The sequence below is a fragment of the Canis lupus genome, chromosome 25 (genome assembly GCF_011100685.1).
Source record: "Canis lupus familiaris isolate Mischka breed German Shepherd chromosome 25, alternate assembly UU_Cfam_GSD_1.0, whole genome shotgun sequence".
Classification (NCBI taxonomy): domain Eukaryota; kingdom Metazoa; phylum Chordata; class Mammalia; order Carnivora; family Canidae; genus Canis; species Canis lupus.
This window is the reverse complement of record NC_049246.1, coordinates 28718229-28742958: the sequence shown is the minus strand read 5'-3', so window position 1 is coordinate 28742958 and position 24730 is coordinate 28718229. Positions and strand designations below refer to the sequence as shown.

At 34.1% G+C, this 24730-nt stretch overlaps 1 protein-coding gene across 17 annotated transcripts in view; it reads left to right on the top strand.

Annotated features, from left to right (window-relative positions):
* Positions 1 to 24730, top strand: part of HMBOX1 (homeobox containing 1) — a 189361-nt gene that overhangs the window by 99668 nt on the left and 64963 nt on the right. The gene's annotated exons all lie outside the window — the stretch shown is intronic.

Here is a 24730-nt window from a genome sequence, read left to right as displayed (position 1 = left end):
CTGAGCCCCAGGTGCCCCAAGAAAAGTCTTTACTTGAGGTATAATAGTCCTTCAGCAGTTTTAGGAACTATTTCTAACTTAATATAAGTTAATTTTCCTTATATTAAAAAAAAAAAAGCCACAGGGATGAATGACAGAAAGAATACCCTAGTAAATAAGTCAGAAGGTTTCTGTGTCTGATAAAATAGCAAACTCTAAAGTTCAGCTATAGTCCATGTGAGTCATCAGGCAATATTAATAAGTAACTTCCTGCAGAAGAAAGCTAAGAAGGGATAAATACCACTTTTTGTAAACTATAGATATGGTCTCATTAAGGAATTACCTGTTAACTCTTGAAGTTTACTCAGTGTTAGATCTTAATTGAAGGATTTGACCTCAGTTTCTACAAATAATTTGTTCTGTCACAAAGACATACTAGATTTAGTAGTGTGTACTTACTAGCTTTAGTCAAATAAGGAACTGGAGCTTGAACTAACCAAAGTAACCAAATTTGAGGATGGTGATATCTGAGAGGTGTGTAAAATTGTGAAACAATCATTCAGATTCTTATGACCTATTTAAGAAAACTTTTAATCTCACCATGTGTCAACTTCAGCTAAATTTGACTCTATCATTTGATCCTATAAAATAAACCAGGGGAAATGTGATTTTTTTCTGAATTTTATTTACTTTCATTTAAGATAAAATTTGTCTAAGAGTAGAGTTCTCTTAATTGTGCCAGATTTATACAGTGGTATAACCAAAGTCAAGAGGTAGAACATTTTCAGTATTTCATCAAGTTTTCCTTCCTGCCTCACCTCACTGCAAGTCCCTACTGACCACAGATCTGCGTTGTCAGTATATTTTTGCATTTTCTAGAAAGTTATGTAACTGGAATCATACAATACATACCTTTTTTGTATGTCTCATTTCTTTTTGTTTTTTTGGTTTGTTTGTTTTTAAAGATTTTATGTACTTAATCTGCCAGAGTGAGGCAGAGACACAGACAGAGGGAGAAGCAGGCTAGGCTCTCTTTGGGGAGCCCGATTTAGGACTGGATCCCAGGACCCCGGGATCACTCCCTGAGCTGAAGACGGATGCTTAACCACTGAGGACCCAGGAGTCCCTCACTTCTTTCACTTATGATACTTTTGAGATTCATTAGTGTTGTTACATGTATCTGTAGGTCATAAGTTTTAAATGCTGAATACTAGTTAATTGAATGGATATAACAAAATTCATTTATCCATTAATCAGCTGATGGCCATTTGAGCAGTTTTCAGATTTTGGCTATTATGAATTAAGCTGCTGTGACCATTTGTCTACAAATGTTACATGGACATATGTTTTCTCAAATGTAGGAGTGGGATTGTGCAATTATTGGTAAGTATGTATTTAACTCTAAGAAACTGTCAAACTGTTTTCCAAAATGGCTATATACTATTTTGTACTTCCACTAGCAGTATGTGAGATTTCCAGTTACTTTGTATTCTCTTCAGCACTCGGTATTTGGTATTTGTATTTCTAGTGCATAGGTAATAGCATCTCACTCTAGTTTTATTTTGCATTTTTCTAATGATTAATTATGTGGAGGATCTTTTCAGATGCTCATTTGCTATTCATGTATCTTCTTAGGTGAAAAGTCTGTCAAATCTTTTATCCATTGTTTTTTAATCAGGTTGTTTCCCTTACTATTGATTACAAGAGTTCTATGTATATTCTGGGTACAAGTCCTTGACTGTATGGATTTAATAGTTATCCTAGTCTGAAGTTTGCATTCATTTTCTTTCAAAGAGCAAATGTTTCTAATTTTGATAAAGTTATGTTTCTCTTTTTTTTTTTTTTTCTTTTATGGTTCATGCTTTTTGTGTCCTAAGAAAATATGCCTAAATTAAGTCTCAAAGAATTTCTTATGTTTTCTTCTGGAAGCTTTAGTATGGGCTTGTACATTTAGGTCAGTGAACCATTTCAAGGTAATTTTTTGTGTACGCAAAAGATAAAGGTTAAGATCTACCTACTTTTTTTTTTTTCCTATGGATATCCAATTGTTGGAGCACCATTTGTTGAAAACAGTCAGCAGTGGTCAAGAGACCAGTCTTGCCCTATTCAATTACATTGGCACCTTTGTCAAAAATTAACTGAATATATATGTGTGGGTCTTTTTCTGGACTGTCTATTCTATTATGTTCTGTTGGTCTCTATCCATATAATACAAAACTGCAAATTTTTGTAGTCTTGAAGTTTCTTTCTCAACATCACTATTATTCTAGATCTTTTGCATGTATTTCCATATACATTTTTAAATTGCCTTGTCAGTTTCTACGAAAAAAATATTTGTAGTGAGGTTGGGATTGGGATTGTTTTGAATATATGGGTTAGTCTAGTATTAGGAATTGACATCTTAATGATACTGAGTATTTTCATCCAAGAACATGGTATACCTCCATTTGTTACGGTCTTCTGTATTTCTCTCTCAACCATGTTAGTTTTCTGTGTCTTGCACAGAGACAAGTCTTGCACATAAGTCTTGCACAATAAGTCTTGCACATATTTTCTTAAATTATCTCTGAATATTTTATATTTTTAATATTGTCATATTGGTACTATCTTTAGTGTCAATATTTAGTTTCTTGTATCATAGAATAATTGTTTTGGGTATATTGATATTCTATTTTGCTAAATCTATTAATTCTAGTAGCTTTTAAGAAAATTCTTAGGATTTTCTTTTTTTTTTTCCTTAAAGATTTTATTTACTTATTTACTTACTTATGAGAGACACAGAGAGAGGCAGAGACATAGGCAGAGGAGAGGGAGAAGGAGGCTTTCTGCTGGGAGCCCAATGCAGGACTTGATCCCAGGACCCTAGGATCATGCCCTGAGCTGAAGGGAGGTACTCAACCACTGAGCCACCCAGGTGTCCCTTCTTAGCATTTTCTATGTGGGGAGTCATGTTATCTATGAATAGAGATAATTCTACTACTTCCTTTCAATTTCTTTCTTTTTCTTGCCTTAATCTGCTGATAAGGACCACCAGTGTTGAATATAGTAATGAGGACAGACATCTTTACCTTTTCTCCAAACCTAGGGAGTAGGCATTCACTTTTTCACCATTAAGTGTGATCTTAGCTGTAGGTTTTTCATAGCTATCCTTTATCAAGATGCCCTTCAAGGGGCCAGCCCAGGTAGCTAGCGGTTTAGCGCTGCCTTCAGTCCAGGCCGTGATCCTGGAGACCTGGGATCGAGTCCCACATCAGGCTCCTTGTGGGGAGCCTGTTTCTCCCTCTGCCTGTGTCTCTGCCTCTCTCTCTCTGTGTCTCTCATGAGTAAATAAATAAAATCTTAAAAAAAAAATTAAAAAAAAAGATGCCCTTCAAGGGAAGTTTCTTTCTGGTTTCTGAGAATTTTTATCATGAAGGGATGCTGTACATTATCAAATGTTTTTTCTGCATCTATTGAGTTTACCACCTGATTTTTCTTTTTTAGTCTTGTTAATATGGTAAATTACATTGGTTGATTTTCAACTATTAAAGAGAAGTTTCTTCTCTTTCTGGTTTCTGAGAATTTTTATCATGAATGGATGTTGTACTTTATCAAATGTTTTTTCTGCATCTATTGAGATTACCACCTGATTTTTCTTTTTTTTAGTCTTGTTAATATGATAAATTACATTGATTGATTTTCAACTGTTAAACCAACCTTGCATTCAGGAAAGAGTTCCATTGACTCATGATGTTTTGTCCTTTGTATATGTTTCAATTCAATTTGCTGATATTCTAGTATTGTAGAATTTAGTACCTATGTTCATTAGAGTTATTGTTCAGGGTTTGTTTTGCTTTTTCCATTTCCTATAATGTCCTTGTCTAGTTTTGTTACTATGATAATGTGGGCTCATAAGATGAGTTGGGAAGTGTTTCTTTTCCTTGCGTTTTTAGAATTGATACAGAATTGGTGTTATTTCTTCCTTAAATATCTTTGAAACTGCTTTTTTTTTTAAGTGATTAAATAGTGACTTAATAGTTAAGCTGTTACTTAACTAAAGGATCTTACCTTTTAGTGCTTGTACCTTGTACTGGAGGCTTCAGATAGAATATAGACTAGTGGAGATTATCAGGTCCTTAATACCTCAAAGGTTGCCAGCACTTTTTCTACATGATTTTATCCTTGGCAGAAATACTTTTCCCCTACCCAGTTGCCTAAAATAGCAAGATGACAAACCACAAACCAAATTGAATTTGCTTTTTTTTTTTAAAAAAAAAAAGATTTTATTTATTCATTCAGGAGAGACACAGTGAGAGAGAGAGAGGCAGAGACATGGGCGAGGGAGAAGTAGTTTCCATGCAAGGAGCTGGTCGTGGGACCTGATCCTGGGACCCTAGGACCATGCCCCGAGCCGAAGGCAGGTGCCAAACTGCCAAGCCAACCCAGGGATCCCATGAATTTGCTTTAGATAGAACAATAACCCTTCCCCTATGCTTGAGTAGAACATAGTTTTCACTCACTTAAGCTATGAGATTTTACTTCTTGTAGTAGCTTTAAAAATATTGAGTGACCTATCTCTAAATCTATTCCCCAGCAGATCTGTGGACAATTTCTTGGTTTTGAACACATTGATTTTTTTTAACACATTGATTTTAATGTACATATTCAATATAACGTTGCCCAAGGCTTGTCATCATTTTTTTTTAACATTTTATTTATTCATGAGAGACAGAGAGAAAGGCAGAGACACAGGCAGAGGGAGAAGCAGGCTCCCCATGGGAAGGCTGATGTGGGACTCAATCCCCAGACCCAGGATCACGCCCTGAGCCAAAGGCGGACCTTCAACCGGGAGCCACTCAGGTGTCCTGTCATTGTTCTTAATGAGAAACATAGGAAAGAGTTTTTAGAAACATCTTAATGTGATCTTTAATGTTTTGAGACATTTTAAAGACTAAAATATGCTGTTTTCATAAAAGTGCTTTTTTTCTCCTTTGTTGTAAAATATAAAGATTGACCATTGCACCCAAGCCCTTTCATTGCTAAATATTTTTTGGGAAGATATAATTACCAGTTTGTCTTGATTTTTCTAGTACCGTAAAGAATGGCTTTGAAATGTTTGAGTGCTATGTGTTAAGATAATTATCACGCATAATAATATTTAGTAAGAACAATACCTCTTGAACAATTGTTGCCCATGCTTTTATTTGTCTTTAGCTCAGCTTTATCATTGTGTGCTAGGTAACTACCAGGAGAGCATATAGAGCCCTTAAGTGTTATGGATGACCAGTGGCTCTGCATTTTACTGCTGTGCACCTTGTTAGCTAAACCTCCCTTTTTGGAGGGTTTTTATTTTTAGCTGTAATTTATTTTAACACTTACCAAGTGCTAGATGCTGTGCTAACTGTTTTATGTATTTGAGAGGCAGGTGTTAACTTCTTCAGTTACAGGCAAGAAAACTGAGGTTAAAGGAGAGTCAATTATTTGCCCATTGTCACACAAATAATTACTGTTTGTCTTGCTTCAAAGCCAGGTTTATTACATAGCATTTCAGCATATAAATGCAGTAAAGTGCAGTGGTCTAGAACATGATTTTGAAGATTCAGAATATGATTTCTGTCACTTACTAGTTATATATCTTTGTGTAGGTTACTGAACATCTTAATAATCATCATTTTCCTCTTTTGGAAAATGAGAATGATAATAATACATACCTAACAGGATTTTTGAGATTAAATGAGTTGGTCCATATAGTTTCTGGCACATGGTAAATGCCATAGAAGTTTTTTTTTTTTTTAAGTTATTGTCTTTGTTATATTCCTTAATCCCTCTCCTGACTTTTCTGAAGCCAAGCTTCCTGAGACTAAATAAGTTTGTTAGATAGATATTGTTAGATAGTACATAATGTTTCCAGCCTTTGGCTACTTAATAATGAACTTTTTAAAAAATATATGCACTCCCTTGTTCATTGTAGCATATTTATAAGTTATGGGATGAAAATAACCTACACACTGGAACATTATTCAGCCAAAAAAATAGAGGAAATCCTGCCATTTGTGACAACAAATGGATGGACCTTGAGGGTATTATGCTAAATGAAATAAGTCAGAAAAAGATTATGAGATGTCATTTATATGTAGAATCTTAACCCCAAATTTACAGATAAAGAGAACAGATTGATGTTTACCAAAGGTGGGAAGGAGGGGGTGAGCAAAGTGGGTGAAAGCGGTCAAAAAGTACAAACTTCCACTTATAAATATCCTGGGGATATAATTTACAGCATGGGCACTATAGTTAACAGTGCTCTATTGTATATTGGAAAGGTGCTAAAAGAGTAAATCTTAAAAGTTCTTATCCTACACACATAAAAATTTTAACTATGTGTCATGATGGATTTTAACCAAATTTATTATGGTAATCATTTCACAAGAAATAATCAAGTCATTATATTGTATACCTAAAACTAACATAATAAAAAATTCATAGTAGATTAGTGGATTTTAATGGAAGAGTGTGAAAAAGCTTGTTAGTGAATTGATGGCAGATTTAACATCACAGCTAACCTTTAAGAATGTATTACTTGTCAAGTTTTCGTGTAGTATCAGAGAATATCCACAATCATTGGGGAAAAAAACTATTAAAATACTTCCTTTTCCATCTGAAAAAAAAATACTGTGTAAATCTCATTTTGATACTAGTATGGGAAAAACTCTTCATCATTACTATTCCACAGTTTGACATATATAAAATTGCCTTAAAAATACTATTTATATAATTACAGCTAGTACCTGAGGAGAGTTAGAAATTAGGAGGGGAAAAATCCCGTTCCCCTTGTAACAAGATTTTCTGCATAATTTTTCTACTTGCTGACCTTGCCAGGGTTCTGTCTAGTATCCTCATTTTATTATTCAAAAGGAGGGGAAATCATCTGGGGTGGTGGTTGTACAACAACACTTTAGATATACTAAAAATCATTGAATTGTACATTTTAAATGGGTGAATTGTGTTATGTGTTAAAGATATTTCATTGAATCTATTTTAAAAGGTAGAAGGAAAAAAAAATAAAAGATAGAAGGAGAAATGAAAAATCATTCAAAAGTATCTTTTTAACAGAGGTCCCTAAAGTGGATTTTTAAATTTTTCTGTGTATTTTTATTACTGAAATAAAAGCCTAATAAACTAAAAGTGAAAAATTAAATTAAAAAATATAAATTTACTTTTATATTACTATATGCATGTGTATATATGTGTGTGTATATATATATATATATATATATATATATATATTTATGTGGTTTAAACTTCAGATGTACATAAGGATATATAGTGCTAAATCTGTCTTCTATCTCTATCCCTCAGCCATAATTCCCTTCCCAGAAGACAGAAACGTTACCAGTTTCTGGAGAGATACTTCATGCATTTAAAAGCAAATAAGTAGGGCACCTGGGTGGCTGTCAATTAGTATGTGCCTGTGGCTCAGGTCATGATCCCAGGGTCCTGGAATTGAGCCCCACATCAGGCTCCCTGCTTTTCCCTCTCCTCTCTGCTCATGCTCTCTCTTACTATCTCTGTTGCTATCTGTTTCTCTCTCTCAAATAAATACAATCTTTAAATTTAAAAAAAAGCAAATAAGTATAGGGGTGCCTGGGTGGCACAGTTGGTTGAGCATCCTCCTGTTGGTTTTGGTTCAGGTAGTTATCTCAGAATCATGGGGTCAAGCCCCACATTCAGCTCCATGCTCAATGTGGAGTCTCCTTGAGATTCTTTCTTTCTCCTTCTGCCCTTCCCACTCATGCTCACACTCTCTCAAATAAATCTAAAAAAAAATTAAAAAGCAAATAAGTTATATCCAGAGTCCTTTCTCCTTTTTGGCCAAATAGGTTGTATGCTATTTACACTATTCTATACTGAGCTTTTCTAACTTGGAAATTATTCCGTATCAGTACACAAAGAGTATAATCACTGGATTTGGGTTTTTTTGTTTGTTTTTTTAGTGATGTTATTCTTTTACTAGTACATAAAATAACGATCACCTTATGATCATTGTTGTCATAGATCTGATAAAGTGTGGTGTAAATACTGATGAACATCCTGCTTGGCTTGATCTCCCAATCAGTTGGAACTTTAACCATTGCTGTCTATCTTTGCCAGTAACTAGTACATTGTTAGATATTGTCATGTTTGCTAACATAATAAGAGTGAAATAGTATTTCACTGCAGTTTTTTTGTTTTTTTTTTACTTTTTATTGATCAACAAAATTAGTTTCAGGGCTCCTGAGTGGTCACATGTATGCCTCAGCTGAAGTCATTTGATCCCAGGGTCTTGGGATTGGACCCCATGTCTGGCTCCCTGCTCAGTGGGGAGCCTGCTTCTCCCTCTGCCCCTCCCCCTGCTCATGTTTTTTTTTTCCTCTCTCTCAAATAAATAAAATCTTAAAAAAAAAACACATTAGTTTCATGTGTACAACATAATGATTCAAGATTCAAAATCTGTATATATTGTGAAATGATCACCACAGTAAGTCTAGTTAACATCTGTCACTACATAGCTACAAAATAATTTTTGCTTGTGCTGAAGACTTGTTAAGATTTACTCTCTTAGCATATTTCATCACTGTAGTTATAAATGCATTTTTCTGATTATTTAGGTTAAACATCACTTCATATTCATTGACCATTTATACTTTCTGTGAATTGCCTGTTTAAATCTGTTGCCAATTTTTTAGGGGCTGTCTTTTTCTGTTTTGTTTTTAGTTTAAAATTTTTTGATAAATTGTATATATTTAAGATGTAAAATATGATTTTACACATTTTATGACTGTCAAAAAATGCATAGTATCCCATCTTCTACAATACTATAATTTTCAATCAACTGCTAACATTTAGCAAATCAGTAACTACTTTAAACTATTTGCTTTTGCTTGTATCCCACACACAGGCACTAACTACATACTTGTTCAATAAATTAAATAAAATTTAGATAAAGATTTTGATAAGATTCAGCTTGATAATAATAATCATATTCTTTTAAATATTTTTTATTTATTCATTTGAGAGAGAGGGAGAAAGAGCATAAGCAAGGTGAGAGGCATAGGGAGAGGGAGAAGCAGACTCCCTGCTGAGCAGGGAGTCCAATGTGGGGTTTGATCTCAGGACCTGGAGATCATGACCTGAGCTGAAGGCAGATGCTTAACCATCTGAGCTACCCAGGCACCCCCATATTCTTTTAAATACACATATTCTTTTATATGTGCAACATACTTAAAAAAATGTTTATGTACACTCCCTTTGACCGTGTAATTTATCTTATAGGAATTTATCCAATGAAATAGTTGCTTATGTCTAGAATGATAAATGTGCAGGAATATTTATTACAGCATATTATATTTTAGCAAAAGATTATAAATAACCTAAGTCTCTATCAGTAGAAGACTAGTTAGGTAAGTTTTAATATATCATATTATGGAGTACTGTTTATAAAAGAATAAGGCAAATCTGTATGTTTCAAGTAGAATGGGGAAGGGAATGTGTTGTAAAGTATAGAAGAGAGGTGACTGATTTTATTTTTAAGCACCAATTTTTAAAACATATACCATGTCATAGGCTTATCAGTAATAATGTGCACTGGCTAGATTCAACTCAAGTATTACCAATTTGTTTTGTGTGCTCTTTGATTCCAATCAGAGTCACCATGGAAATTTTTTTTTTTAAGATTTTATTTATTTATTCATGAGAGATAGAGGGAGAGAGAGAGAGGCAGAGACACAGGCAGAAGGAGAAGCACGCTCTGTGCAGGGAGCTCGATGTGGGACTCGATCCCAGGTCTCCAGGATCAGGCCCTGGGCTGAAGGCGGCACTAAACCGCTGAGCCAACTGGGCTGCCCAAATTTTGTTGTTTTTAATAGAACTTCGAAATTCAGTTCTAAGAGAGTTGCCTGGGTGGCTCAGTTAAGTGCCCAACTCTTGGTTTCAGCTCAGGTCATGATCCCAGGGTTGTGAGTTTGAGCCCCACATCAGGCTCTGTGGTCAGCAGGGAATCTGCTGGAGGTTCTTGCTCTCCCTCTCCCTATGCCTCTCTCCCTGCTCTCTTTCTCTCTCTCTCTCCCTCAAATAAATAAATAAAATATTTTTTAAAATAAAATAAAATTCAGCTCTAAGAGAAAGTACATAAGCATAAACTAAAAACTAAGAACAGAGGAAAGAGAACAAATTTGCCCTACTAGATATTAAATGGTTAGAGTAAGTAAATAAGATCATATTGTACAGAACAGAATTCATTAATACATCCTTGTATATCGGGAAATTTAGCTTTAAATAAAGGAAGTGTTTAAAATCTCTAAGGAAATGGTGTTTTCCATTGGTTGTTTATTTGCAAACGAAAAAATCAAAATAGGTGTCAACATCACACCAGAAACAAACATTAATTTCCATATGGAATAAAGAGCTGGGCAGCCCCGGTGGCACAGCGGTTTAGCGCCGCCTGCAGCCTGGGGTGTGATCCTGGGGACCGTGGATCGAGTCCCATATCGGGCTCCTTGCATGGAGCCTGTTTCTGCCTGTGCCTCTGTCCCCATCTCTCTCTGTGTCTCTATGAATAAATAAATAAAATCTTAAAAAAAGAATAAAAAAAATAAAGAGCTAGTTATATATACTTTAAAAAAAGATTTATTTTAGAGAGAGAAAGAGTGCAAGTGGAGGGTATGCAGAGGGAGAAGGAGAGAGAATCTCAAGCAGATTCCCCACTTAGTGGGGCTGGACACAGGGCTTGATCTGAGATCATGAACTGAGCCAAAATCAAGCATTGATGTGCAACTGACTGAGCGATCCAGGCCCCCCCCCCCTTTACTTTTTAATGTTGGATAAAAGTTACTGTTATATTACTGTTAACAAGAAAATAGTGAATATTTTTGTTATTTTGCAGTAGGAAGCTTTTCCTATGTAATACATAAAATCGAAAAGATAAAATTAGGTGGAATTAACTGTGTAAAATTTTTAAGATATGTCCAGTAAAAGACACTAACAAAATTCACACAGAAAGATATTTGCAATAATAGCAAAGGATTAGTGTCAATGATATATCAAAAGAATAATTACATGTTATTATGAAAACAATAAATAATCAATAGAACAATTTACAAAGGCTATCAGTATATAATATACAGAAGATTTAATATAAATGACCAGTAAATATACAAAAAGATTTGCAGCCTCTTGGAAAATTAAATAAGAATAATCAACTGCAAATTAACAGCATTTTTGTTTGGTTTGCCCGTTAGATCAGCAGACCTTAGAAGATTGAGGGATACTGCTGGTTTAAAATAGCAAAATAAAATTTTTCTTTACTTCTGGTTATCATAGCCAAGCAGAAATAAGAGAAATATAAGAAAAACTGTTTTGATGAAGCAGTAACTAGAACCTTAAAACACAGACTAAATTAAATAAGAATTCTGAGTCAAATGAGAAAATGGTGGGCACTGAGACATGCTTCCTCCATTCTGGAGAAAGAAATAAGTTTGTCTGAAAGTATCTTAGTTATGAATAGTTCATACACTATTTTTGGTTTAAGAATAACACCTCTAGGGGTGCCTGGGTGTCTCAGTCGGTTGAGTGTCTGACTCTTGGTTTTGGCTAGGGTCCTGAGATCCAGCCCTAGGTCAAACTCAGCACAGAGTCTGCTTGAGATTCTCTTTTCCTCTCCCTCTGCTTCTCACCCCACTTGCACTCTCTGTCTCTCAAATAAATAAATCTTAGAAAAAGTTTGAAAGGGATTAAGCAACAAGAATAATGGGAATATTCCTGTATAAATAAAATTTAACATGGAGAAACTACATACCCGTAAGTCATTCCCCAGTTTTTTATTCCCTCAGGTCCTGGCAGGCCCTGACTGACTTTCTGTCTCTATAGATTTATCTAGAGACAAATTTCTAGTCATTTCATAAAATAGGCTCATACACTCTATGAACTTTTGTGTCTACCTTTCATTTACTTAGCATAATGTTTCCAAGGTTGTGAAAAGATTACCTGTTATGATGTCAGTACTTCATTTCTTTTAAATAATGAATGATTTTCCAATATCTAGATATACTGTACTTTATCTGTTAATCAGTTGATGGATGTTTGGAGAATTTCCCCTTTTTTGACTATTATGCATAATGCTGCTGTGAACATTCATGTACAAGTTTTTGCGTGGACAAATTCTCTTAGAATATACCTAGGACTGAAATTGTGAGTTCTGTGATAATTCTGTGTTTAACATTTTGAAGAACTGCCAAACTGTTTTCCATTTGACAAACCCACAAATATATGAGGGATCCTGTTCCTTCAAATTATCACCAATGCTTGTGATTATTCATCTGTTTAATTATAACCATCCTAGTGGTCGTCAAGTGGTATCTTGTAGTTTTAATTTGAATTTCTTTAATGACCAATGATGTTGACCATCTTTGCATGTGCTTTTTGGCCATTTGTATATTTTTTTCGAGGAATGTCTAGTCAAATCTTTCATTTTTTAATTGAGTTTTTATTTTTTAATGTTGAATTGTGTAAGACTTCTTTATGTATTCTAGGTAAAAGTGCCTTGTCAGATACAGGTTTCACATTCTTATTGGTGCCTTTTGATGCACACAAGATTTTAATTTTGATAATATCCATTTTTTTGTTGTTGCTTTTGGCTAAGAAACCAGTGCCCAGCTCAAAGTTACATAGAGTTATGTCTATGTTTTCTTTTGAGAGCGTTATAATTTCTTACATTTAGGTCTCTGATCAATTTTGAGTTAATTTTTGTGTATGATGTAAGGTGGGAATCCAACATCCGTTTTTTCTGCGCTTGAATATCTAGTTGTTCCAGTACTGTTTGTTGAAAAGACTGTTCTTCTCCTATTAAATTTTCTTGTCAACTTTGTCAAATATTAGTTGGCCATAAATGAATGTATGGGTTTATTTCTCGACTCTTAGTTCTGTTCTACTGATCTGTATGTCTGTCTTAATGACAGTATCACATGGTGTTGATTATATAATTTGATAGTAAGTTTTGAAACTGGGAAGTATGAATCCTCCAACTTTGTCCTTCTTTTTCCTAAGATTGTTTTGGCTATCCTGGGTCCCTTACATTTCCATAGGAAATTTAAGATCACTATATTAATTTCTGCAAAAAAAAAAAAAAGCTAGCTGCAATTTGAATATGAACTACATTGAATCTGTAGATCAGTTTGGGGAGTATTATCATTTTAATGATATTAAGTCCTTCAATCCATGAATATGAAATGTCTTTCCATTTATTTAGATATTCTTAAATTTTTTCAACAGTTTTTTGTAGTTTTTGTTTTACAGGTTTTGCATTGTTTTTGTTAGATTTATTCTTAAATATTTCATTCTTTTTGATGCAATTGTAAGTGGAATTACTTTTTGAATTTTTTATTCATTGCTAGTGGATAGAAATAAAATTTAATTTTGTATGTTTATTTTGTATTCTGTAATCTTGGTGAACACATTTATTAGTTCTAATAGTTTTGTGTTTGTGTGCATTCACATAGTTTCCTTCAGATTTTTTAATATCCAAGATCATGTCATCTGCCAACAGGTTGTTTTATTTCTCCTTCCCCAATCTGAATGCTTTTTAATTTCTTTATCTTGTCTTATTGTTCTTCTGGCTGGAACCTCCAGTGCTATATTGAATATAAATAGTAAGAGCAAACATCCCTGTGTTGTTCCTGATCTTAGTGGCAGAGCTTTCAGTCTTTAACCACTAAGTATGATGTCAACTGTGGATTTTTCATAGATGTCCTCTATCAAGGTAAGAAAGTTTACTTCTATTCCTAGTTTGTTCAGTGTTCTATATCACAAAAGGATGTTGGGTTTTGTCAAATTCTTTTCCTGTGTCTTAAAATTATCCCATGGATTTTGTCATTTACTAATATGGTGTTTTATACTGCTTGATTTTTATGTATTCAGTAAACCTAGCTTTCCTGAGGTAAATCCCATTTGGTCATGGTGTATAATCTTTTTTATATGTTGTTGGAACCAGTTTGCTAGTTATTTTGTTGATAATATTTACATTTGTACTCATAAGGGATATTGATCTATAGTTTTCTTGCAGTATCTTAGTCTGGTTTTATCCTTACAGAATGAATTGAGAAGTGTTTCCTCCTTCTTTGAGTTTGTGAAGGATTAGCATGCATGTGTGCGTGTGTGTGTGTGTGTGTGTGTGTGAATTCTTTTTGAAATACTTGGTAGAATTTACCAGTGTAGTCATATGACTTTGTGGGGAGATTTTGACTAATTCAGTATCTTTACTTGCTGTAGATCTGTTCAGATATTGTTTTTTTTAATCAAATTCAGTAGGTTATTCTAAGAATCTGTCCCTTTCATGTAGGTTATATATAATTTGGCATATAGTTGTTCGTAGAATTCTGTTTTTATTTCTGTAAGGTCAGTAAGAATGCCCTCTCTTTCATTCCTGATTTTAGTTCTGAGTCTTCACTCATTTGAGTCTTCTCTCATTTTGCTTGTCAACCTATCTAAAAGTTTCTAAATTTTGTTGGCCTATTTCAAAGAATCAATTTATTATCTTGTTGATTTTTTCTATTATATTTCTATTTTCTGCTTCATTTATTTTTCCTTTATGTGATTTTATTTCCTTCATCTTCTTATATTGGATTTAGTTTGCTCTTTTTCCAGTTTTTTTAAGGTGCAAGCCTCGAGTATTAATTTGAGGTATTTTTTCTTTTTTTCAGTAGAGACATTTACAACAAATTTCTCTCTGAGTACTTCTTTAGCTTCATCTCATATGTTTTGGAATGTTGTATGTATATGTATTTTAATAATCTCAAAGTATTTTATAATATCCCTCATAATTTCTTCCCTGACTCATTGGTTAGGACTCTGTTAATTTCCACATATTTGTGAATTTTCCAGTTTTTTCCTGTTACTGATTTATAATTCATTCTGCTGTGTTTGTAGAGCATACTTCATATGACTTAAAAATTATTGAGACTTGTTTTGTGGACTAACATCTATCTATCCTGTAAAATGTTCCATGTACACTTGAGAAGAATGTGTATTCTACTCTTGTTGAGTAGAATGTCTTTTAGCTGTTAGGTCTAGTTGGTTTATGATGTTCACATCTTCTGTTTCCTTTTTCACCTTCTGTCTGGTTGTTTTATCTATTATTCAAAGTGGAATATTGAAGTCTCCAGCTGTTGTTGTTTAATGTCTATTTCTTGGAACGCATGGGTGGCTCAGCAGTTGAGCATCTACCTTGCCTCTGGAAATCCGAGATTAAGTCCCACATTGGGCTCCTGCATGGAAGCCTGCTTCTCCTCCCTTTGCCTATGTCTCTGTGTCTCCCATGAATAAATAAATAGAATCTTTTAAAAAATTGTCTATTTCTCCTTTCAATTTTGTCAATTTTTGCCTCATATATTTTGGAGCTCTTTTTTATATTTATATATTTAGTTTTATCTTCCTCATGAATTAACCTAACCCTCTTGTCTCCTTACAAATTTTGTTTTTAAGTCTATTTTAGCCAAACTTTCATTGGCTATGTTTACATGGTATAGCTTTTGTCATACTTCTACTTTCAGCCTATTTGTGTCTTTGAATCTAAAATATATCTCTTACAGACCACGTACAGTTGGATCATGTTTTTTATCCATTCTGCCAGTCCCTGTTTTCTTACTGGAGTGTTTAATCCATTTAAATTTAGTATAATTATGATGAGGTAGGATTTATATCTGTCTTTTTGTGTTGTGTCTGTTTTGTTCCCTTATTGCTTAATTACTTCATTCTTTTGTTAAATATTTTCTAGTGTACCAGTTTAAATCTCTTGCCATTTCTTTTACTATGTGTTTTTAAGTTATTATCTTAATGGTTGCCCTGAGGATTACCATTAACTTATAATTATATAATTATAAATATATTTATAATTATATAATTATAAATTATATAATTTATAACAAGCTAGTGTAAACTAATAGTAACTCAATAATATAAAAAAACTTGACTCCTTTATGGCTTCATTCTCTCTCCCCCTGCTTTGTGCCATTATTGTCGTACAAATTACATGTTATACATTGTTTGCCCATCAACTTAGGTTTATAATTATTACATTATCCAGTTTTAAATCAAATAGGGTAAAAGGAGTTATAAACAAAAAAATACATTTATATTGTTTTTTATGTTTATTATGTCATTGCTTTTACTGGCACTCTTTATCCTTCATGTGTATTTGAATTACTATTTAGTGTCCTTTCATATCAGCTGAAGGAATTCTTAGTTTTTCTTTTGTAGGACAAGTCTGCAGACATCAGATTCTATCCAGTTTTGTTCATCTGGCAATGCCTCAATGTCTCTTTCATTTTGGAAGAATAGTTTTGCTGGATATAGAGTTTTTGTTTGACATTCTTTCTTTCTCCCCTAGGACTTTGAATATATTATTTTATTGCTTTCTGAGTTCTGACAGTTTCTAACGAGAAATCAGCTATTAATTTTATTGAGTATTCCTTATACATAATGAGTCACTTTTCTCTTGCTGCTTTCAATTTTTCTCTTAGTCTTTGATTTTCAACAATTTATGTTTCTAGGTATGGATCTCTGAGTTTACCCTTCTTAAATACTACTGAGCTTCTTCTAGGTTAATGTTTTCTTACCAGTTTGGGATTATTTGGCCATTATTTTTTTATAATCTTTCTTCACTTTTCTGTTTCTCATAATAGGTCATCTCAGTCCACCTGTCTTTAGATTTACTGATATTTCTTCTGCTAGTCCACTTATGATGTTGAAACTTTTTAGTGAATTTTTCATTTCACTCTTTGTACTTTTCAACTCCAGAATTTCTATTTGATTCTTTATTGTAATTCATATCTCTTTATTGATAATCTGTTTGATGAGACATTTTTCTCAGACTTTCCTTTAGTTCTTTAGACATGTTTTCTTTACTTCTTTGAATATTTTTAAAATAGCTGATTTAAATTTTTGTCTAGTAAGTCCAACATCTGGATTTCTTCAAAGACGCTTATTGACGGCTTCTTTTATTATGTTTGTGTTATTCTTTCTTATTTCCTTGCATGGTTTATAAATTTTGTTTTGTTTTTCAAACCTGGGCACTTTTTAAATAATATAATGCAGAAATCTGGAAATCAGATTCCTCGCCACACCCTTTGTTGTGGTTGCTGTTTGATATTGTTGCTCTTTCTTTTTTAATGACTTTCCTGAACTAATCCTATAGTCAGTATTCTTTATGGTGTGTGGCTACTGAAGTTTCTTGTTATCTTAGTTATCAGCTAATTATTGGACAGAGATTTCCTTAAATGCCAGGAGCCAATAAATTTGCCAGCTTTTGAAGGGGCTTTGAATGTGCTTTGAGGCATGCCTTTAATACTCAGGTAGGTACTTCATAATTCTGCCTCTGCTTTCACTTTCTCTTTACATCATGCTTCACTTAGCCAGAGGTGAGACCTTAGGGCTTTCACAGCTCTTCCCTGTGCATGCACATTACTGTGATCATGCATGTAGACCTAATCATGTACACAGCACTATACATATGCCTGGTCTTTTAGATTTCCTAAAAATATGTTAGAGCTTGTCAAAGTTACTCATAGACCTCTCATTCCTCAGCTTTTTAAATATTTTGGTCAGTTCCTTGTTTGCCTCAAATGTCATTGTTACCTCAATTAATATTAATGCAGTGTTAAATGATTGTCACTGATTGTTTTCAACAAACCACCTCCTTTCATTCTTTCCTTCTTGAGAAAAGGTTATTTACATGAATGAGGTCTGAATCAGGTCAAATAAGGGCAAGCCTTACAAAAGGGAGTTTCCAGGGCATTGCCAAATAGGTCAAATAATGATAGTTCTCTTTGAATGGTGTTTTGGGGAAAACCTCCAGTGACTACTTGGCCACTCCTGGTTTTCACTGTGATTGCAAGAATATTGGTTTTCTTTTTTTTATTTTTTATTTTAATTTATTTTATGATAGTCACAGAGAGAGAGAGAGGCAGAGACACAGGCAGAGGGAGAAGCAGGCTCCATGCACTGGGAGCCTGATGTGGGACTCGATCCTGGGTCTCCAGGATTGCGCCCTGGGCCAAAGGCAGGCGCCAAACCGCTGCGCCACCCAGGGATCCCAGAATATTGGTTTTCAAGTCTACTGTGATGATGGGAATAAGTGTAGGTCTGGTTAAAAAGTCATACAACTGGCCTTACTAAAATTTAGCTTTTTATCTTGAATAAGGACTCCTTGGATTGTTGCAAACCTTTGGTTAAGTTCCAGAGTTCTGGAAAAGTTGATTGACAATTTTGTCAGTATTTTTATAGTAGAGCCTCTTTTGCTGTTGTTGCTTTTATAGAGGACTTGCTTTTCAGAGGTCCTTACTTGGCCATTCCCACTGACATCACTATAGTTTAACAGAGTTTGAAGGAAAGACTCTTCCCCTCCAAGTTATTTCCCTTGTAGTGTTGTTCTCAAAAAATAAACATAGAAGACAAACATAAGCATACAAGGACTGGGAGTACAACACCAATAAACCTGTAGTGATAAAAACCTCTTAATGGAGAAATCTTACCAACCAAAAATTAAATTGAAAACATAGAATTTAGGACTTAACTGGAAAGGGACAGTTATTTTATTTTAGGAAGCATGAAAATAATGGTCACATGTGCACACATATGTCAAAAGCCATTGAAATATATATATATTTAAGAGCAGTGTCCTTTAGGTAAGATATATTTCAGTTAAAAACGAAAAAAATGTACTGTATGGTAAATCTTGAATTCGTTTGAATCTAGAACTATGAATAAACAACTATGGGAATTATGAATCCAGAACAGAACATAAACATTGACTATGCAAAAATATCTTCCAAATATCAGGAGCTAGTGTATAGGCCAGGGAGAAATACGGGGAAAATATAGTATCTGTGTATGTATTTGTTATCTATTGCTGAATAAGAAATAACATTAGGTCTTAACAACTTGGAACCTAAATCTCAGTTTCTGTGAGTCAGGAATCCAAAAGCAGCTTAGACAGGTCATTCTGGTTTGGGGTGTCTTAGGAGGTTGTAGTCGCTAGGAGACTTAACTAAAACTAGAGGACTCATGTCCAAGATGCCTCACTTGTATGGTTCTCAGTAGAATGCCTCAGTTACTTGCCATATGAGCTTCTCCACAGGTCAGGTTGAGTGGGCTCACAGCATGACACCTAGCTTCCCTTAGAACCAACCATCAGAGCAGGACAGAAGCTGTATGTTGTTCATAACCTAATATCAGAAGTCACAGACTGTCGTTTCTGCCATATTCTGTGGTGCACAAACCAGCCATCAAGCAGGGTTGAAGGAGATGACAAAGAGGGTCATTAAGGGTCATCTTAGAGCCTGGCCACCACTACTTGCTAATTTCCTCAGCTTTTTAAGCCAGGAGCCATTACATATTGCCCAGAAGTTAGAAAGTAATGCTTCCAACCTCCTGATGTTTTTGTAAAATCCTTTTCCTTGCTTTAATGTATTCCTTTAGGTACCTTACTTGCCTTTAAAAAGCATTTACTAAACCTGAGTACATCTTTTATTTCCACTCTACTTTATTAAAAAATTTTTTTCTCCATCCAAATCAAATTGGATTTTATATTTTAAAATTCTGTATATAGTATGTCATACAGTATGCATATGTCCACCTTTAGCAATTATTTCTGCCTACCCAGGGTCTACATATGCTTGGAATGATCTTGTCATGAGTGTGGTTATTTCTAAGTAGTAAGAATTTGGATATATGTGTGTTTTTATTAGCTTTCCTCTTAATTTTTTCTTTCCTCTGAATTGCTTATAATTCTTTTTTAATAATGAGCATGCATTACAAAAAGTCAGACTTTCAAAATAAGTTTTTTAGTATTCAGTAATCATGAGAATGTATAGAGACAGTCTCATCACTATTGGTTAGAATATAATATTTGGTACAACCTTTTTTGGGGGCAATCTGGTATTGGTCACAAACTTCAGTGCCCGTATGCTTTGAATAAAAAATTCCATTCTTGTGAATCAGTCCTAAAATAACCATTCATATATACAGAGATATACATGGAGTGCTTATTGCATCATCATTTATAATAGTAAACCATTAGCAACAACTGGAATGTTTAATAATAGGTAAATATGTAAATGGATTTTGGTGTAGAATACTATATCATCATTAGAATGATGAAGATTCATTATGTACTGCATAAAAAATTCCAATTATGTGAGAAACATTGTTATGTATAGAATAACTCCAAATATGTGTTTAAAAAAACTTAGATGTATATGTATGTTTATGTTCGTGTCTTAAGTGTGCAGGAAACAATCAGGAAGGATTCACACCAAATAAAACTCTAGGATAGGAAATAAGGGAAAAGTTGGGATGGAGGATGGATTTTTTTTCTGCATGTTTATGAATTATTTCTATGGAGAATGTGTTTTAACTTAAAATTTTGCGATATAACTAGTTGCACTGTAAAAGGTAAATTGTAGAGATGACTGCAGTTCTCAAGTAGAAAACTGCTGAAGAATCACATTTTACTTTTTCAATTGTGAAATGATCCTGTAATTAAAAAGGATCTGATCATGAAGATTTTGTCTTTGTTTTTCTTAGATGGCTTGTTCTTTTATCAGATTTATTTCAGTTGTGTAGACAAAAGAGGCTGAGATTCCAAACATCAGGAATGAGGATTGGAGAGAACATAAAGAGAATTTTAAGAAGGGATTGGATATGGTAATCATGTGAGGATTGGAGGAAAGAGTAGAGTGGAAGGTAGAATTGAGATGGGGGACACGGGAAGAAGAGCAGATTTAAAGGAAGATGATATTAATTAAATTAATGATATTGGAGACTGGGAAAAATCTCAAGAAGCCATCTCGCAGAAGGTTTGAAAGAACAGTCTGGTGCTCTGGAAGTCATTGGCATTTAGAATTTTAAAATCATGACTTGATAGTTGTGATGACCAAAGGAAGAGTGTATAGAATGAGAGAAGATTCTTAGAGATGGAACCCTGGGGACACTAACATGTAAGGAGCTAGCAAAGCAGCCCCTGAAGCTGACTGAAAAGTTACACTGGATGGTTGTATCTAACATTTCAAGGGTGAAGATGATGTGATTGATTGGTCAGTAGTGACACATTGCACAGGAAGTGGAAAACATTTAAAATTTTAGTATTAGGGATTTGTGCCAGAATGGGTTGTAGTAGAGAGCCCTCTAGTGGAAGGGAGCATGGCATTTGAGGAACTGGAAGGAGCATGATGAAACTAAAGCTCAGAAAAGAATGTAAATGAGAATGATATTTTTTGTCTTTTGAATGCAGTGTGACCAATCACTTTCTTATTGGAAAGAAATTAATGGGGAGTTAGTTTTAGTATCTCAGTGTAAGAGAGTTATGAAAATTATATGTGAATTTTTCTTCTTCCCTGTGAAAGGTGGAGAAGAGGTTTTGAAGAGCTAAAACGTGGAGAATGACTTTTTTCTTTTTTCATCGGGGGGGGGGGGGGGGGGGGAGGTGGGTAGTGAGGGAATTTTTCTCCCAAGGAGAAGTACCAAAGCAGACAGAAAAGAAAAGCAAGTCCTTTTGACACCTAGATCAACTAAAGTTCCAAAGGCTTGAACTAGCTACAGAAGGATGAGTGTTAAAGGAACCTTATCAGCAAGCTGCTAATTTAGAAAAATCACTCCAAAGTGTGTTGTTGTACATATTTAGTTTTTATAGTGACTCTTCTGGAAAAAACTACTTTATTACTTTATTTTCTGTATATACTATATGAAAATTAATACTAAATTTACAGGGAAGACATTCTTTATTTCCTCCTCACACAAAAGACTAGATAGGAAGATATTCTTTATTACATTTTTTTCCATTTGTTTTATCAGGTTGGTTACGTATGGAGAAAGTTGTGGAACAACCTATGTTAATAGTTAACATTGCTTACCTCAGGAGATTGGCAAGAGAAGGCTGAAAGTAACTTCTTTTGGCACATATCTGTTGTTTAACTTCATTACAGTGTTTTTAAAACAACCAATAAAGCATGTAGTGTTTATAGGGAAGGGCTAAAAATAAAATAAATTAATACTTCTTTGTAGGAAGATTAAGAAAATAATATAAAGGTATGCAATGTAGAAAGAATCTGCCACTCCAAATTCCTATTTTGTATCTTTGGCTATGTAAAAATATATTTATAAAACTGTATACTTTTTCATTTGTATCATGGTCATCTACATATTGATACATACCAACTGAATTTTTTAAACACTGCATAGAATTTTGAAAACTTTTTGGGGAAACTTTTTTTTGATTGAAATATATATAAAGTGTCCAAGTTTAATTACTTTTACAAAGTAAAGACATGTATAATTACCATCAAGATCAGAATCACTAATGATGCTGGGGCACCTGAGTAGCTCATTAGGTTGGGCATTTGCCTTCAGTTCAGGTCATGATCCTGGGGGTCCTGGGATGGAGCCCCTCATCCGCTGTCAGGCTCCCTGCTCAGCGGGAGTCTGCCTCTCCCTCAGCTCTTCCCCCTGTTCTTGTGTGTATGCTCTCTCTCTCTCTCAAATAAACAAATAAATACTTTTTTAAAAATAAAAGACCAGTTAACAATGCCAATCACTACATAACCCTTTTTCATAACACCTCCCAGTTAATTATAATTAACCCCTTTCCCATTAATATAGATAAGTTTTATTTATTTTTTAACTGTATATAAATTGAGTAATATGATTGTGGGTGGCTTTTTTATGTGTATGTCTGACCTTTTATTTGGCCTTTATTATTTTTGTGAAAATTTTTTACATGGTTTCATGTAGCAGTCAGTGGTTTATCCTTTTTCTATTTGGTATGGTAGTCTTTAGTAGAATGCATAAATCATGATTTTTATGTATTCTGTTGATAGATGTTTGAGTTGTTTCTGATTGGGGATTATTATGAGTAATGCTCACATAAGCCTGTATGTGTACAAGATGTATATGCCTTGTGCCCATGTTTCTGTTGAGTATGTACAAATTTCTGTGCTGTATCAAGGAAAGAAATTGCTAGGTCATACAGTATGCATATTTTCACCTTTAGTAGATACTGCCCAGGTGTTTCTCAAAGTGGCCCTGACATCTAACTTTTGTCAGCAATGTGACAGTTTCATAGACTCTATGTCCTTGCCAACACTTGGTATTGATGGCTTTTTGTTTATTTGATTTGTTTTTGTGTTAGTTTGGTTTTAATGGCTGTCTTAGAACATTTTAAAAGTCTGCCCAGTATTTTATTATGGGAATGGACCATAATTTAACTCTTTTTGATGAGCTTTCGCCCTCTTCCTCTACTACAGCACAGCCAGACCTGGACAGCTCCAATATCCAGTGGGCTCTGTGACTTGTGTGCAGAAGATTCAATACTAAAAGTTTCTGAATCTCTGTATATTCTTTTTTTTTCTTAAGAGATTTTTCTCATATTTCCTATTTTTGAGTAGTATGGTACCAATATGAAGAATCCATATAAAATAGTTTCATTTTATGACATGAAAACCATGTTTTATTTTATGGTGGTAAATGATTGTTTTTTTTCACCCTTGTTTAAAAGTAAGGTCAAAAGGGATGCCTGGGTGTCTCAGTGGTTGAGCGTCTGCCTTCGATTCAGGACATGATCCCAGAGTCCTGGAATCAAGTCCTGCATCAGGCTCCCTGTGAGGAGCCTGCTTCTCCCTCTATGTCTCTGCATCTCTCTCTGTGTCTCTCATGAATAAATAAATAAAATCTTAAAAAAAAAAAAAAAGTAAAGTAAAAAGTAGTATAAAGTTTGAAACTAGACTCTCGGTGAAAGCATTGCTAAATGGCTAATTTAATTATATGGAATAATTTGCATTCTCTTAGAACAAGCATACAGTGCTAGCTGCTAACACTTGCATCTCATTGAATTGTAGTCCACTGGAAAACTACTGTGTGAATTACTTGAGAATGTTATCACCTAGGTTTTGGAAAACTGACTTTCATCCTTTGAAAGTGAAAGTTATTTCCAGTCAGAGAAACTTGCTTGAAAAACTCCAACCTTTCTTTTAACAATTCTCCTCTCCTCAATTTCCTCAAATTTTCTTGTAACATAGGTTTTTAAGGTATGAAACTCTGGGGGCTTGCTTTTAATGAATTCAGTGTGATCACCAGCCCTCTTCTTTCTTCTCATGTTAGGAGGTGTGTTATTTCATGATAACCATTCTTCCTGTTGTGCATTATATAGCTTTAAATGAGTGTTGGCACAGGTGGCATTCAGTACCATCCAGTTACCATAAGTAATTCCTTGGGAGAATTTAGATACTGTTAACCCTCTATGATAGCTGAATAGTCTTTTGCAAAGTACCTCGGGTATGTAAGACAGTTTTATTTTCCCTATTACTCTTTGCTTTTGCCAGTTGTATGTTGAATTATTCATTTTTTTGTATAGCTATAATGACCAGAAGAAGCATGTGATTCTCATACTAGTAAGTTTTAGTCATGGTTTTTTACTTTCACATGTGGAGGTTTTTCACATTTCTAATTAATTGCTGTCAAGAACTTCTTAGAGGTAGCTGAAAACTACTGCTTTATATTCTGTTCAGTTTTTTTTTTTTAATAAGTCTGTGTCTTAGAAGAATGTCTTTACCTCTTGAGATTTCTTAATAGGTCGTATTGTAGCATAACTCTAAAATTCTTCCAGTTCTTTGTTACCTGTAGTAATAGTAAGGAGTCTGAAAATGCCTACATGAATTAACAAATAAGCTAGAAGCCTTATTGAAGAGGCTATTTT